Below are 17,481 nucleotides of genomic sequence, written 5' to 3' on the forward strand. Positions count from 1 at the left end.
GAGCATATAGGATTATATGAGTGGTAAAAACTGAGGAAAACGAAGGAAGAAGTAACTAAATCAATTTGGAGAACTGGGGAGTAATCAAAAAGGTACATTTCAGCTGCACTTTGAAAAATAAGTCATATTTTGCCACGTGGAGTGGAGGAGTAGGGAAGTGGTTTCTAGGAGAGGGGATGCCACGTGTGCAAAGGCACAGAAGCATGAAAGATCATGGCCCATTAGGGAACAGAAGGCATGGTGTTGGAGAGGCCGATGATGAAAGAATCGGGAATTAGAGGTGGAACCATTTTGGGTCATATGTGCTTTGTTTAATTTCTATCTTGAGGAGCTTTTGGTTTTCTGACGGACCATGAGTCTCATTATCACGTCAATGGGATTTGTGGCCTATCTTGATATATGAATGTTATGGAAGTGAGAATATTGCTGTGTACAGACCACTATGAAAACTAATTACCATATTACTACTTGTAACTCTATGGGTGGGGGAGGTAATGCTTGGATATCACTTAAATGTCCCAAATTAGGGACGTTGTGAAGTTAATCATGGTACATTCATGAAACAGAATATTATGAAATAATCTTAAAACAATGATTGTGACATTGAGAAGAATGGCAATAGCATATTGCACTGCTCAGTCACATAACTTATAAAGGGTAAATCATGGCTCAAAATTTAGTTCTTTTAATACCTAGTCCAGTTCTGCCCTACTAAATCATAAATATGAAATTTATACTTTAGTCGAATGTTTTTATTAGTTTGTTCCACAAACATTCATTAAATCACTATTTACTCATATTTTTCTATTGAATTATGGCATCTTTACGTATAGGATACAGATCTTAAAATATAGTAGCAAAAGATATGCTGAATATTGGTAGACTGGCATTATTAAACCTGTTTCAAATCTTATTGGTGCCATCAGGATTTTTTTTCCTTCTAATTATGTTTCCATTAGAGAATTCAGCATTTGGCACATGAGAGCTAAACAAGGAAAAGTCACCAAGCTTATTAAAATCCAAAGTAATCCAAAGTATTAAAAGATTAAAATCCAAAGTATTAAAAGATCCAAAGTACATTAGTAATCTAAGAAAAGAAAACCTATGTTTAATTACTTACAAGAAATGCAAAATTTATATCCAACTCCCAAACAAAAGTAATTTGATGCAGGAATTCACAAAAAATAAATGAGCACTGTTAATCTACATGTAATTCATGTAAATCTGGAACTACATTAGACTCATATGCCTTTGTAATTTTGTGAGGGTTAATGAAAATTAAAAAGGAAAAGCTTTTTTTTGTCAGTTAGTTTCCTTCTTCTGACATAAGACTTGGTTAGAAGGCTTGACAGGTGTGTTCATTCTTTTAGGTCACTGAGGAACCATTAAATGAATTACTTCTGCTGTGCACTTAATGTCACTAGAGGTTTAAATCATGAAAGCATGTTCCTGTAAGCCTGAATTATTCCCAGGGAATATTTCATAAGTATCATGATAAAATCCTTCCATTATTTTTGTTTCTTCTGGATAAGTTAATGAAGGGGCAACTTTAGAAAATAAGTGATCCTGTATTTTGTTGGTCCTTTCTTTTGACCATGGTATTCTTTAGATTTTTGTGTATAAATTTCAAATACCTCGATGATGTTTTTCAGGAGGTCATATAGATGGCTATTTTATTAAAACAGCTCTATTGAAGTTATAACTGACATGCAATAAACTACACATATTTAGAGTGTATAGTTTGACATTTTGTTGTATATGTACAACCATAAAACTAACTCCACAATCAAGAAAATGAAATATTCATCACACCCAAAAGGGTTCTCAGGCCTCTTTGCAATTTATTCCTCCTGCCCTTATTTCTTTTCCGTAAGCAGCCACTGATCTGTTTTCTGTTACTATTAGTTAGTTTGTATTTTCTAGAATTTTATATAATAGGAATCACACAATATGTACTCTCTTTGGTTTCTTTCCCTCAGCATAATTATTTTGAGATTTATCTATGTTTTTGTGTGTGTCAAGAATTCATTGCTTTTTATTGCTGAAAAGTATTTTATTATATTGATATAGTGCAATTTATTTATCTATTTACATGTTGTTGACATTTAGGATGCTTCCAGTTTGGGCTATTAACAACTGAATAGCTATGGGCATTTGTGTACAATTCTTTGTATAGAAATACATTTCCATTTCTCTTCAGTAAATACTTGAGTGTAATAGCTGTGTCATACGGTAGATATGTGTTTGAGCTTTTCATGGAGGCCTTTATATTTACGTAGTCTTTTTATGGCACAGAATATGATCTTACTCGGTGCACTTCTGTTTTTTAACATCTTTATTGGAGTATAATTGCTTTACAATGGCGTGTTAGTTTCTGCTTTATAACAAAGTGAATCAGTTATACATATACATATGTTCCCATATCTCTTCCCTCTTGCATCTCCCTCCCTCCCACCCTCCCCATCCCACCCCTTTAGGTGGTCACAAAGCACCGAGCTGATCTCCCTGTGCTATGTGGCTGCTTCCCACTAGCTATCTGTTTTACATTTGGTGGTGTATATATGTCCATGCCACTCTCTCACTTCGTCCCAGCTTACCCTTCCCCCTCCCCGTGTCCTCAAGTCCACTCTCTATGTCTGCGTCTTTACTCCTGTCCTGCCCCTGGGTTCTTCAGAACCATTTTTTTTTTTTTTTTTTTTTTTTTAGATTCCATATATATGTGTTAGCTTACAGTACTTGGTGCACTTCTAACAGATGTTTATTCTACTTTTCCTGGGTGGAGCATTCAGTAAATATGAAGTGGGTTAAAATGGTTGAAATGTTGTTCAAATATCCTATAACTTTACCAATTTCTGTGACTACTTTTTCTATCAATTATTGTGAGAGGAGTATGAAATTTTATACTAAAATTATAGATATGTCTATTTCTCTTAATAGTTTTATAAGTTTTTGTTTCATGTGTTTTATTAGGTTCATAATTATTTAGAAGTTGTATTGTCTGTATGAACTGATTCACATATCATTTTCAAATACATTTTGTCTAATATTAATATATACACTCCAGATTTCTTTTGATTACTGTTAACATGTTTTCCCATTCTTTTACTTTCAAGCTAGTTGTGTCTTTATATTTAAAGCAAGATCTCTTGTAGGCAGTATGGAGTGGGGTCTTCATTTTTTTTTATCCATTTTGAAAAGCTCTATGCATTGGTGTGTCTAGACCATTTACATTTAATGTGATTATTAATAAGACTAAGTTTAATTATAACACTTTCCTGTTTGTTTTCTATTTATTTTTAATTTTCTTAATTCTCATTTTCTTTTTTTTTTCTTGCCTTATTTTGGATTGAGTATTGTTTATAAGTTAATTTAATCTCCTTGGTTGGATTATTAACTCTCTCAGTGGTTGCTTCAGTGTTACTGTTCACATCTTTACCTTATCACAGCCTACACTCAAGTTATATTCTTCCCCTTTAGTATGACAACCTTCAAAATTATGCTTCCATTTTTTGCATTCTAGATTTTGTGTTTTATGTGTCGTACATTTCACTTCTACATATGTTATATTACTTTTGTTCTACATTAAATTTTTTAAATCGATGTAAATAATAATTTAAAAATCTTTTATATTACCCATGTAGTTACCATTTCTGATGCTCATCATTTGTGTGGATAGAGATATTCAACTGTTGTCATTTTCCTTCTGCCTGAGGGAATTTCTACTACATATTTTTGTACGACAGGTCTGCTGGAGATGAAGTTTGATTTTCATCTCTCTACATAAACTCTTCATTTATGTATTCCAGGTATAATAGCTGATTTATTGTTCTTTTCCATTAATTCTATTATCTGCAACATTTCTGGGTTGATTTTGATGGATTGATTTTTCTCTTCATATGGGCCACATTTTCTTGCTTCTTTGCATGCCTGGTAATTTTTTACTGGAGACCAGACATTGTGAATTTTACCTTATTGCGTAAAGGTATTTTTTATAAATAACTCTTAAGCATTTTTCTGGGATTCACCTAGCAGGAAGAGTTTAATTATTAATTTCAGATGTTGATTTTAAACTTTGTTAAGCAGGGCCAGAATAACATTTCATACAAGCCTAATTTTTCCCACTATTGAAACAAAACCCTTCTGGGTATTCTCCCCAATACCCCCAAATCATGAGATTTTCCACTATGGCTAGTGGGAGCAGGAACTCTTCTCAGCCCTGTGAGATATCCAGAGATTGGTCTCTCAAATCTTTTCTAGTCATTCTTTTACCAGCTTCAGTAGTTCCTTCACACATATGCAGTGATGAATATTCAGCTAAAGCCTCAAAAGGCCCTTTGAAGATATTTGGAGCTCTCTCTGTCTCTGTCTCTCTTTCTCAAGAATCATTCTTGAGTACTTAAGAAATTTTAAGAGAATGGATTTTAAGGCACAGAAGTATCATAAAATAGAAATATTCTAATATAATAGTAATTTATTTCTGTAAAAAAGGCCCAGAAGAAAATCATTTATTAATTTCTTTCAGTCAATATATACTGCTAAATACAAACTATTACTTGATACTGTTCTAAGTATTGTGTAGATATATAAGAGGTGATATTTTAGCTCAAATAGCTACAATATGATATAAATGCACAAAAGCATTGGAAATGTTTCACTCTAGGAAATTACGGGAAACTGTATTACCTCAGAACACACACACAGATACATGCTTTTCAATCAAGCTTATATTTACATCCTGGCTTTTCCATTTACTAGTGATAATAGATACAAATCAATTAGAGAATACTTTGCCTTGGCATCTTATATTCCAGTGGTAAACAGTGAATTAATGAACTAGAAATATATAATATACCATATATTTTTTTAAAAATTAATTAATTAATTAATTAATTTATGGCTGTGTTGGGTCTTCGTTTCTGTGCGAGGGCTTTCTCTAGTTGTGGCAAGCGGGGGCCAGTCTTCATCGCGGTGCACGGGCCTCTCACTATCGCGGCCTCTCTTGTTGTGGAGCACAGGCTCCAGACGCGCAGGCTCAGTAACTGTGGCTCACGGGCCCAGTTGCTCCGCGGCATGTGGGATCTTCCCAGACCAGGGCTCGAACCCGTGTCCCCTGCATTGGCAGGCAGATTCTCAACCACTGCGCCACCACGGAAGCCCTATACCATATATTTTAAAGCTCTATGAAAAAATAAAACTGGGTAAGAAGAATAGGGAGTAAGGAAGGTTAAAGTATGTGGTAGGTGCCTTTTTACAGTTTCCAGAGAAGACCTTGTGATAATTATGTCATTTGAGCAGTGTCTAACGGAAGTAAGGAAGTGAGTCAGTTAGATATTTGGGTGAAGAGAGTTCAGGAGAAGGAAACAGCAAATAAAAGACTTCGAGGTAGTGGCAAGTTTGATGTATTTGAGATAAAGGAAGAGTCCCATATGGTAAAGGAGGAAGAGAATAGGCGATAAAGTGAGAAAGTCATCTAAGACGTTATAGGTCATTTTAAGGACTCTGTAACTGTGCTGAACGTTGGGCAGGTGTTTTTGGTAGATATTGGAACTATAGGGATGAATAAGACTTACATATTTCCTAATGTCAGAGGATTTAAAACCAATCAAAGAACTCAGTAAATCCTCCCTCTCCAGATGTTACTTAAAAGATTGAGATGATAAGTAAATTTAAAATAAATTATTTAAGTAACTTTAGTAATGCCATACACCTACTAAGAACAAAACTTATATTTGAATTCATCATTTTAATCAAGAAACCCTATTATGTTGAGTTATTTCACTCCAAACACATGTCACACTCATGGATAATTACCTATTTTCTATCATTCCTCAATTCTTGTCAGCCATAGTTGTCTTCCTTTATTATCCAAAATAAGATTGCATCCCCCAAAACCTGCCTAATCCAAATTGATGCACCTATTTGCAGATCTTGGACCAATATTAAGTCCTAATAATTGTAGAATATGGAACAGAATCTAGAGATAATCTGAAAAAGATTCAGGTATATTGAGTTTAGTGTGTGGGGTAGCACACAAACCACTGGATCATGTGTCTTTCAGAACCTTTTCTGTTGTAAACCTAAATCGGAGCTTTTGAACATAAAGCCAAGAATTTTTTGCATTATTTCTCAAACTCATTAAAAGAATGGAAGATACTGAGAAGATATATTTTAATCTTCAAGTTCCTTACAACTGATAGCAGATAATATTTGGTCCATGATGGGAAATATTTCTTCCAGAAATATTTCTTCAAGTGCATCAATTATAGTCACGTTTCGTGGGATGAATTGGGAGATTGGGATTGACATATATACACTAATATGTATAAAATAGATAACTAATAAAGAAAAATTATAGTCACGTTTCTTTTCTACCGGAGGTGCCTCTTACCTATAGGAGCTTTGGCATATGGTAGGATAGAAACAATACTTGTGCAACAAAAGCACATTCTATTGGACAACTTGATTGGGAGTGTTACATTTGTAAGCGCTCTTCACACAAAATTTGCCAGGGAATAATGAATAATCTGTCTTACAGTCTTACAGTGACATACAGTACTACTGGGTCACACAGTTTCTTGAAGTCCCAGAATGCGTTTCACCTCAGAGTTACCAGGGAGAGACAATGAATCTTCCAATCTTTGAGTCCTTTCTTCCTGGCCATACACTGTGCTCTTACACCTCTTCTGGATCTGACCACTTCAAATCTCTCTCAGCTATTCCACAAATTACTTCTGTCATATCTTCTAGTTGTATTTTTCTTGGATAATCAATGAAGTGAATGTTCTCCTTTCCCATTTCTTTTCAGGGTCATAAATATTCACAGACTCATTTTCTTTAGGGATCCAAACACTTCTAGCTTCACCTTACAATTTCTTTGTCCCCCACCCCGGGTCATCACTGCTCCTGCCTACAGCCCAGGTGGAAGGAAACATGTCTCTCAGAACACAAAATGTGTGTGCCTGGTGCCCATTTCCATGCACATGGCATGGGGTAGGGTTAGAGATAGGCCAAGGGAACAACGCCCTTTCCTTCATTTTTAGTTAATTTCTTACAAAGCTTGTAACTAGAGCTTCCATAATGGCCAAATTGTTTCTTGGTCTTAAAATTTTGGCATTTATTTGTAGACATTATTTTTCTTCAAAAATTAACAGAAAATTATCGTTTTTTCTTCTAGAATAAGCAACTCTTTTTACATGTAAATTATTAATATGCAAAATGAACATCCTACAGTAAAGTTTATGCTTCTAAAATGTTTTCATTTCAAGTGTAGTTTTATTAAAAAGAGGAATATGTATTTTCTGGAATACTACCAGTTATGTTTTATATGAAAAATTATAAAATTTTCTGGACAAGTCCCACTATTGAGCTGTATTAAATTGTAATAAAATGACATTTGTGGCAGTTAGTGTATTATTAGTTCTTTCTCCATGCTCCAATTCTATGATATTAGAAAGAATATCATGGTAAAATTGAAGTCTAATTTATGTGGAAATTTGGTACCTCAAATTCAATTCTATTTGCAGATATTTACCCTCAACCAGCATGAAACAGAAGAACTTCTTTCCTTTGTTTTAATGTGTCATAGTAAAAAAAAACGACAAAAATCCCCAAGGAAAATGAAAATGAAGAGCAAGTCATGATTCTTGATCTCTTCTATAGAACCAAGGATGTTAAATGTATACTGAGAGTAGCAATAATTTCATTGAGTTTGTTGCATCTTGAAGCATTCCTAAAAACTGATAAAATGTCCAACTGCCACGGATTTAGTGTAGTTACTACTACACTAAATTAGCAAAATAATTATCATGTGCCCAGCAGTGTGCTAAATTTGTCCATTTAATCCTCATCGAATCTTCATCTATTCTGTAGGTGATGACACTCAGGCTTTCAGAGCTTATATAATTTTCCGAGGGTCACATAGCTTGCAAGCGGTGGAGCCAGGAGTTGAATCATACCTCTCCAACTCCAAGTTAAACACTCTTTCCCCCAAGCACAGACTCTCATTCATTGTAAGCACTTGATATCATTGCACTGAATAACTAACTGACTCCTGTCTACATATGTCTTTCTGCAGTGTGATATTGATGAAGAGTATAAATTATAAATATTCGTTGATTTCTCCCTTTTCCTCACTGACAACTCCCTATGTTTCTTACAATCTATTCTCCACACAGAATTTAAGTGATTTTTAAAATCTATGTTAGATAACATCACTTCCCTGTTTTAAACCCTCCAACTCCTTCTTGTTTTTTTACAGAATAGAAAAATAAAATAATGATCTCCAAAACTATATATCTTCAAATCTCAGCTATTATTTCAGCCCCTCTCCCTCCTCTTCTCATTTCATGCTCACTCTACTTCAGCCTTACCAGCCTCCTTTTTGTAATAACTCTGCAGATACTAAGTTCATTTTTTAAGGTTCTTTGTTCCTGCTATCCGTTATGCTGGAATACTCTTTTGAAATATTCGTTGGAACTTCTCAAGGGAGTTGCAGGATAGATGATAAATAAAATAAATACTGTCATTTGAGGGAGAGAAAATATAATATGCAAAGTCATTCATAAAAAAGCAAAAATAAACAGAATACCTTGAGTGGGTGTCCTGGGAGGCAAGGAGCTTTGTGAGATGAGAAAGTAGATTGGTGTATGTGAGCACATGAGAAGATGGATGCAGCATGGGCTGGACCATGAAGAGTAGATGTTGTGTCCATTTTTATATTTTAGTATAGTTTAAGATGACTGCAGTGTTAAGACAGAATATACAATACGAGAGACCAAAAGCCTAGGGGTGTGTAAGAGATGGGTGCATTATTTCAGGAGGTCAATAGAGAGTGTTGGCGCAAAGGTCACACCAGTGAGAATGGCAAGTGGAGAATAGATAGATGAGATCTTTTTGAGATTTGGGGTTTGGTGACCAATTTGATATGGTCTGTGATAGAGCAAGGGTGATTTAGAATATTTAGGGCAATGCATTGGCATTTGTGTTAAAAAAATTGTTAAAGGTGTTCAGAAATACTTTTGACTGGGTTGATTTCATAGGAGGAAACCTTTCTATTGGATCCTAAAGGACAGGTAGACTTCTAAAGTCAGACATGGAAAGGAGCAGGCCCTTCAAGGACCAGGATTCTTTTCAGCCTTACTTTTCAGTTTCTCTAAATTACATGAGAGAAAATTTGCCTTAGTTTCAGCAGCAAGAAGCAAGAATCTAAGACAGCTTCCAGAGGTTAAAATATTTTTTCTGATACTTCAAGAATCAAAGACAACATGTCTTTGAGTCATTTTAGTTATAAATGCAAAAATCAGAACACTATTCCACCTATCTGGAGAAAAACATCCCTATATAGCAAGATGGAAACATATAAATTTCATCTTTCATGTCTTACAGACTAAATTTATACTTATCAATGTAAGTATTATACATTTATGCACTTTAATCATCTTTTTAAAAATATTTTATGGAGTAAGCAAAAATCAATCATATATTTATAAAAAAGCCAAAGCAACTCTGGGATGTTTGTTGCATGCATATGGCATCTGGGGGTTATTTCTTATAGTCTTAATAGGTTTTTATGCCTATAGTAACTTGATATTCAATTTTCTTTTTCATTTTTGGTTTTAAAAAGAGACAACTAAATGACTTTTACCTATGAAGTATTTGATATTTAAAATGTTTAATATCAATCATTAAAAAAAATAAGGTGGTGGTTTGGCACTGATTTATAAAGAGATGTTTGTGACTTTCTTGAATTCTTAAAATATTTTTTTATTATTATTTTTTTGGCTGTGTTAGGTCTTCATTGCTGTGCATGGGCTTTTCTGTAGTTGTGGCGAGCGGGGGATACTCTTCATTGAGGTGCACAGGCTTCTCATTGCAGTGGCTCCTCTTGTTGCGGAGCAGGGGCTCTAGGCGTGCGGGCTTCAGTAGTTGCGGCTTGCGGGCTCAGTAGTTGTGGCTCGCGGGCTCTAGAGCACAGGCTCAGTAATTGTGGCGCATGGGCTTAGTTGCTCCGCAGCATGTGAGATCTTCCCAGACCAGGGCTCAAACCTGTGTCCCCTGCAGTGGCAGGCAGATTCTTAACCACTGTGCCACCAGTGAAGTCTGAATTTTTTTTAAGTTACATAAAATGTTTATCTACATCACTCTTTCATTTTTTGTTCTTGGTATTTTTATATCCCATGATTACTATGTAGTAATGCTTATTCTAATGTATATCCTTTATAAAATATAAGCTTACACGTCGGTCTTATGAGAACTAGTAGATTTTTTTTCAGGAAATGTATTATTTCTGAAACATATAAATCTATAATATCACTCTTCTCATTGGTAGGTAGACTTCCTAGAGAGTAAGTACAGGTATAGGGGTTAAGATTCATGTACAACTTAGAAGGCCTATTTATAGCCTGATGCGAGGTGCTTTTGGGAAGGGAATTTCTCTATTTCTCCTAAGTTTAATGCTAAGTTCATTTCATAAAGCAGCATGAATAAACCCTCAACTCTTAATGAAATAAATGTGCACGTTGAGGAAGCGTCAGCTCATTTGTCACTTTTAGCAAACTCAAACACTTGGAGGGTTGAAAATATTTCTATGTCCCAGACTTAGATGCATTATAAAACTGGTCTTCAGAATGAAGTTAATGGAACATGATTCACCTTGTTGGCTTTATCAACATGCAGATTCCTGGGTTTGCTCCTGGTCTTTTGAATCAAATGTCAGTGAGTGGGGGCCCTGGAATTTGCATTTTGAGTAAGCTCCCCAGGTGCTTCATGTGCCTTCTGAAGAAAGAGATTTGACACACTTCTCAGGTTTATTTGCCTTCTAAAATAACATTTGAGCTTAAACATGTGAAAAATCGATGGGGATTTGGATGAAAATCTTGGGAAATTACACTATATATGGTATCTTGGGTATTTAGGAACTGGGAACTTACATCTATGGAATGTCTACGTACTGGATGCTTTGTACATATCATTGAATATAACCTTAACCACAATCTTTTGGAGATAGGTATTATCATATCAGCTTTATGGATGAGAGAACAGGCTCAAAGATGTTAAATAACTTTACCAGAGTTACACAGGTAATGACTGGAAAATAAACAAATTAAATCTAGTTACATCAAACTTTCCACTATGTGGGAAGTCCAGCTGCTGGCTTGGATGGGGCAGAAGATGGGACAGAGAAAGCAATACTTTTTTGAAACAAACTCATGCTATATAGTAAGATTTTCTCTATTGGTTAATAAAACAAAATGATAAGGAAGAAATTCTTAACATCAACTTCACAGGTGAGACACAAAGAGGTTAGGTAACTTGCTGATAAACACATTTATTCATACATTTATTTATTTATGTATTAAATGGCTACAAGGGATTAGATATGAGGTGGAAAAAAGTATGCTTTGGGTCTGCCCCCATGGAGTTCACAGACTAGTTTAAGAGACAAAGAGATAAATTGACTTATACTATAATTTGTGATAAATGCTACAAGAGAAAAAAATAGCAGGAGAAATGTAATTTAAATTTGGGACTCAAAGAGGGCTTATCCAGAGAAGTGACATTTGAGCTAAGATATAAACTATGAGGAAGATTAGCAAAGTCAAGAGTGAGAGGAAAAGCATTCCAGGTAGAGGGAATACCATGAGAAAGTCTATGAGGCAGAACAGAATTGGTCCTTTAGGAACTGAAAGAAGGACAGTGTGGCCAGCATAGAGGACAAGGTGTGAGTAGTACAATATGATATTGGAATCAGTGACCAGATCACTGAGGCCTTTGATGGTAAAATAAAAGATTTGGGGCAATTTTTCACTGTTAAAACAGAGATGGAAAAAGAGAGTACAATTTACATTTTAAAAGATTATTCTGAGTGTTGTGTACATAGGCCAGCTTGGTTATGGAGTAGTTCAAATGAGAAAGGTTGGATAAGACCAACTGAGAGTGGCAACAGAGATGTAGAAATGGAGAGTACCTTAAAAAATAAATTTGGATTTAGAATCATCTGAGCTTCATACTGGATGAGCGAGGACATCAGGACAAAGCTATGTTGAAAATGATTCCTAATTCTCTCTCTTCAGCAACTGGATGAGGAGAGGATAGAGGGCCATATGAGAAAAGGAACACTACAGAGGAGCAGGTAGCAATACAGAAGGGAGAACTTGGATGAAAATATATACGTGTGGTCTTTTTGAGCACAAAGATGGTATTTTAATCCATGGCCATCAAGACGCTCCCATAAGGAGACAGTGTAGAATGAGAAACAAAGTTAAGCAGGAAAGGAGTGAGGAAGTGAGACTGAGCTGGAGAAGCCAGAGAAGTAGAAAAGAAATTAGAACAGTGATGGTGTCATGGAAACAAAAAACAGCGAGAATTTCCAGGATGGGATGGGCAGTTTTGTCGGGGGTTTCAGAGAGGGCTGACAAGATGCGGAGTGAAGTGCTCTCCATATGGTCCAACCCAATGGACAGTTTTCAGGCCTATTCTACTTCTGAAAATCTTGACAGTAAAAGTGTATAGGGAATCGGGTAAAATTTGGAGATTGGGAATTGGGGAAGGACACTTTTAGACAGAACATAGTAGAGCCTATTCATATAATAATGGGAAGGGTACAGAAAGTGGGAAGATTGATGATCTGGAAGAATAACAGGTAAAGGAAAAATAAATGTTTTTGAGAAGATAGGAACATGTGGAGGACCTCTGACAAGAGGGGATACTTTTTCATTTTTGCAATTTTAAAAAATAATTTTATTGATGTATAGTTAACTTACAATGTTGTGTTAATTTCTGATGTACAGCAAAGTGATTCAGTTATACACACACACACACACGCACACACACACACACACACATATATATATAATCTTTTTCATTTTCTTTTCTATTATGCTTTGTTACCTGCGCTCTACCATAGGACCTCGTTGTTTATCCATCCTATGTGTAACAGTTTACATCTGCTAATCCCAAACTCCCAGTCCTTCCCTTTCCCACCCACCCTCCCCCTTGAAAACCACAAGTCTGTTCTCTATATCTGTGAGTCTGCTTCTGTTTCATAGATATGTTCACTGGTGTCGTATTTTGGATTCCACATATAAGTGATATCCTATGGTATTTGTCTTTCTCTTTCTGACTTACTTCACTTAGTATGATAATCTCTAGTTGCATCCATGTTGCTGCAAATGGCATTATTTTGTTCCTTTTTATAGCTGGGTAGTATTCCATTGTATATATGTACCACATCTTCTTTATCCATTCCTCTGTCGATGGACATTTAGGTGGTTTCTATGTCTTGGCTATTTGTGAATAGTGCTGCTATGAACATAGGGGTGCATGCATCTTTTTGAATTATAGCTTTGTCCAGGTATACGCCCAGGAGTGTGATTGCTGGATAATATGGCAACTCTATTTTTAGTTTTTTGAGGAACCTCCATACTGTCTTCCATAGTGGCTGCACCAATTTCATTCCCACCAACAGTGTAGGAGGGTTCCCTTTTCTCTGCACCCTCTTCAGCATTTGTTATTGGTAGACTTTTTAGTGATAGCCATTCTGACCAGTGTGAGGTGGTACCTCATTGTAGTTTTGATTTGCATTTCTCTAATAATTAGTGATGATGAGCATCTTTTCATGTGCCTATTGGCCACCTGTATGTCTTCTTTGGAGAAATGTCTATTTAGGTCTTCTGCCCATTTTTCAGTTGGGTTATTTGTTTTTTTGTTGTTGAGTTGTATGAGCTGTTTGTATATCTGAGAAATTAAGTCCTTGTCAATCGCATCATTTGCAAATATTTTCTCCCATTCTGTGGGTTGTCTTTTCATTTTGTTTATGGTTTCCTCTGCTGTGCAAAAGCTTTTAAGCTTGATTAGGTCCCATTTGTTTATTTTCATTTTTATTTCTATTGCCTTGGGAGACTGACCTAAGAAAACATTTGTATGATTTATGTCAGAGAATGTTTTGCTATGTTCTCTTCTAAGAGTTTTATGGTGTCCTGTCTCATAGTTAAGTCTTTAAGCCATTTTGAATGTATTTTTGTATATGGTATGAGGGTGTGTTCTAACTTCATTGATTTGCATGCGGCTGTCCAACTTTCCCAACACTACTTGCTGAAGAGACTGTCTTTTCCCCATTGTATATTGCCTCCTTTGTCAAAGATAATTGACCATAGGTGTGTGGGTTTATTTCTGGGCTCTCTCTTCTGTTCCATTGATCCATATTTCTATTTTTGTGCCAGTACCACACTGTTTTGATTACTGTAGGTTTGTAGTATTGTCTGAAATCTGGGAGGATTATTCCTCCTGGTTTGTTCTTTTTCCTCAGGATTGCTTTGGCAATTCTGAGTCTTTTATGGTTCCATGTAAATTTTATGATTATTTGTTTTAACACTTTTTTCATTTTTAATGAGAGAGAATAATAAATGATGATGATGATAGCTAACACTACTTTTTTTGTTGTGTGCTGTACCCTTCTCTGATGTATATATACATGTGTGTATGTTATTATATTATACAAATACATTATGTTATATTTATATATATTAATTAAATTAATATAATGTATTAATCTTTCTAATAACTTTGTAAGATTGGTATTATCATCTTCATACATGGGACACAAAAAGTATAAGCACTTTGCCCAGGTTCCACAGCTAGTAAATGATGAAATGGGATTTGACCCAGAGCCTAAGCTCAGAACTGCAGACCTGCTGGGAGGAAGGTGAATCCCTTCTTGTCTGATAACTTCTTCCTACGTGATGTATAAGGCAAAATTATCAACTGAAGAATGCAGGGATGGTGGTGGTAAAGGATATAAAGGGAGATCATTAAATGTATGAAATAATGATTAGAGACAATGGGAGAGTAAACTTACAGGACTGTGGTGAGATTTTCAGGTGGTGGTAAGTACTCATTTGAGTTTTGTGAGAACAAATTTATAGTGATACCAGTCTGCTTGGTTTTGTGATTGAACCCCTTCTATAATATGCTGAATGAGTCCAGAATAAAGGAAGTGGATAGTTGGGTTCATTAGGGTTAGAATGGTTTTGTTTTTATTTTGTTTTGGCAAGGAAGTTGAGGATATTTGCAAAGAAAGTTGAGGATATTTGCAAAGGAATAGCAAATCAAGAGTGTAAATCTAAATCTATCTACATTTTATTCACCTCCACTGCATTGCCAACAGGAATTACTGGATTACTATGGTTAAGCAAACAATAACAGTGCATCAAACTCTGATTCTGTAAGACTGAAACTGGAAGAAAGTATTTAAAGGGAGGAAACAAAAATCCTACATGGCTAGTTACCTGAAATATAATAATATGCTCTGTTTTGGCAAGTAATGGAGATTCTTCTAATTTACAAAAGTACCTTCTGAACATACCTGCATTTGGAGAATCTTTTAGGATTGCTAATAATGTTCTTCCCCAGGTACATTGCTGAGATTTCCTGTATTTTTTCCGAAACATTTAACTTTTGAAGCAAAGTGCATTTTTCCTATATATTTGCTGTATTTTTCCTTAAATTCTTTATTTTCTTAAAACTATTTCTGATATCTGCTTTATCCTTGTTAATAGACACTAGCAAATTTACAATTTCATGGAAATTAATGTTGATTAAAATAGATTTTCTATCATTTATATAGGAAAGACATGATACATAATTGCTCGTAAAATTTAAGAAGCAATGGTGTGTAAATTGATTCCTTTAAGAGAAATGTGCTGTTTTAAGGTCAACTATTTCATGCATGCATCATTCATTACCCATGGTGACACTATATTGCCTATTCCAAGTTATCTCAAAGCCAGAAATGAATAAAGAGCGAGACCTAAGCTGGTGAGAAATGTGGTTTATTAGCATTTTTACAGATTCTTGCAAGTAAAGTTGCACTAGATGTATCCACATGGGAATGGTCTTGAATACATAATTTTCTCTGCAAATCTTTCATTGTAGGATCAAAGATTATGAACTTTACAAGCATGGACAATGTTAAACTTATTTTATTCCAATCTCAGATACACATATTTATTTCTGAGTTTTATGCAAATTCAGCTACCAAATGTTACATGTAAATGTTTGTTCATGCCTATATTTTAATTATAAAGTGGAATCAGAAATCAGTGTAAACTTTTGGAAAGAGCTTACCTAGTAAATACTAGAATTTACTCATATATCAAAATTTATTGTGATAAAAACTAGTATTTTTTTGTTGACATTTACACGTCTATCAAAAGCAGTGGATATAATTTATAAAACCTAAAATATGTTGACTGTATTAAGTGTTATGAAAATTAAGATCTTTTTCATGTCACTTGACTTTGACAAATACTTATCAGAATGAGGGCAGGAGCTCAATCAATATTGAGATGAACAAAATCAAGGGACTTTACAGCTGAAACCTAGACAGGTCTGATAGGATAAAGTGGAAACCTCAGAATGAACCCTTTCAAGAATATTACTGGAATCCCAACAAGTGAAATAGAGCAAAAAACTAAAAGTAAGGTGCCAGGAAGTCAAAGTAGTTGTGATAATTCCTGTAGGGGATATAAGTTAGTATTCAGTAATTTATTTACTCAATATATGATATACGCCTACAAGTGTACCAGGCAATCTTTTAGAGGCTTGGGGTAGAGTAGTGACAAAATCCGTGGCCTTGTTAACAGAAGGGGGACCCCTTCCAGGGCCTGAGAGTGGGCTCTTGTCTAACACTCGGAAATGAAATGTCTGAAGAGACAGACGTACTGGCCAAACAAAAGACTTTATTGGAAATAAAAAAATAAAGTATATTTCTTTAAAAAAAAAAAAGAAAAAGACTTTATTGGGAAGGTGCACCTGGGAGGAGAGCAGCGGGGTAAGGGCACCCAGGAGAACTGCTCTGCCATGTGGCTCGCAGTCTCAGGTTTTATGGTAATGGATTTACTTTCTGGGTTGTCTCTGGCCAGTCATCTTGCCTCTGCCCATATTTGGTCTGACTCAGAATCCTTCCTGGTGGCACGCGCATCTCTCAGTCAAGATGGATTCTAGCCTGAGGGTTTCTGGGAGTTTGACAGGACATATTATGGGCTGGCTTCTCCTCCCTCCTTTTGGCCCCACCCGAATTCTTCTGGTTGGTTTTTGGCAGCAGCACTGTGTTCCTTATCAGGACCTTCTGTTGTGAGACAACTCATGCAAGCAGTTATTATCGTGCCTGGCCAGGGTGGGCAGTTTCCGTTAATGGTTTCCTAACAGCCCCACGGATTTCACATTCTAGTGAAGGGGAGAGACCATAAATAATGAACATAATGAATAAGTAACTGTTGGAAAGTGATAAAGGCTATGGGAAAAACAAAACAAAACAACAGCTCTAGGCAAGAGGAATCAGAGCTGTAGAGTGTGGAACCGATTACAATTTTAAGTAGGATGATTAGTACAGGTCTAAAAGAGGTGGTATTGCCTCATTCAGGAGTAGGAAATGAGAGAATTAGCCCTGCATATATTTGGAGGAAGAGAAGGCTCTCAGTGCAA

Source organism: Balaenoptera acutorostrata, chromosome 11 (genome assembly GCF_949987535.1).
Source record: "Balaenoptera acutorostrata chromosome 11, mBalAcu1.1, whole genome shotgun sequence".
NCBI lineage: Eukaryota > Metazoa > Chordata > Mammalia > Artiodactyla > Balaenopteridae > Balaenoptera > Balaenoptera acutorostrata.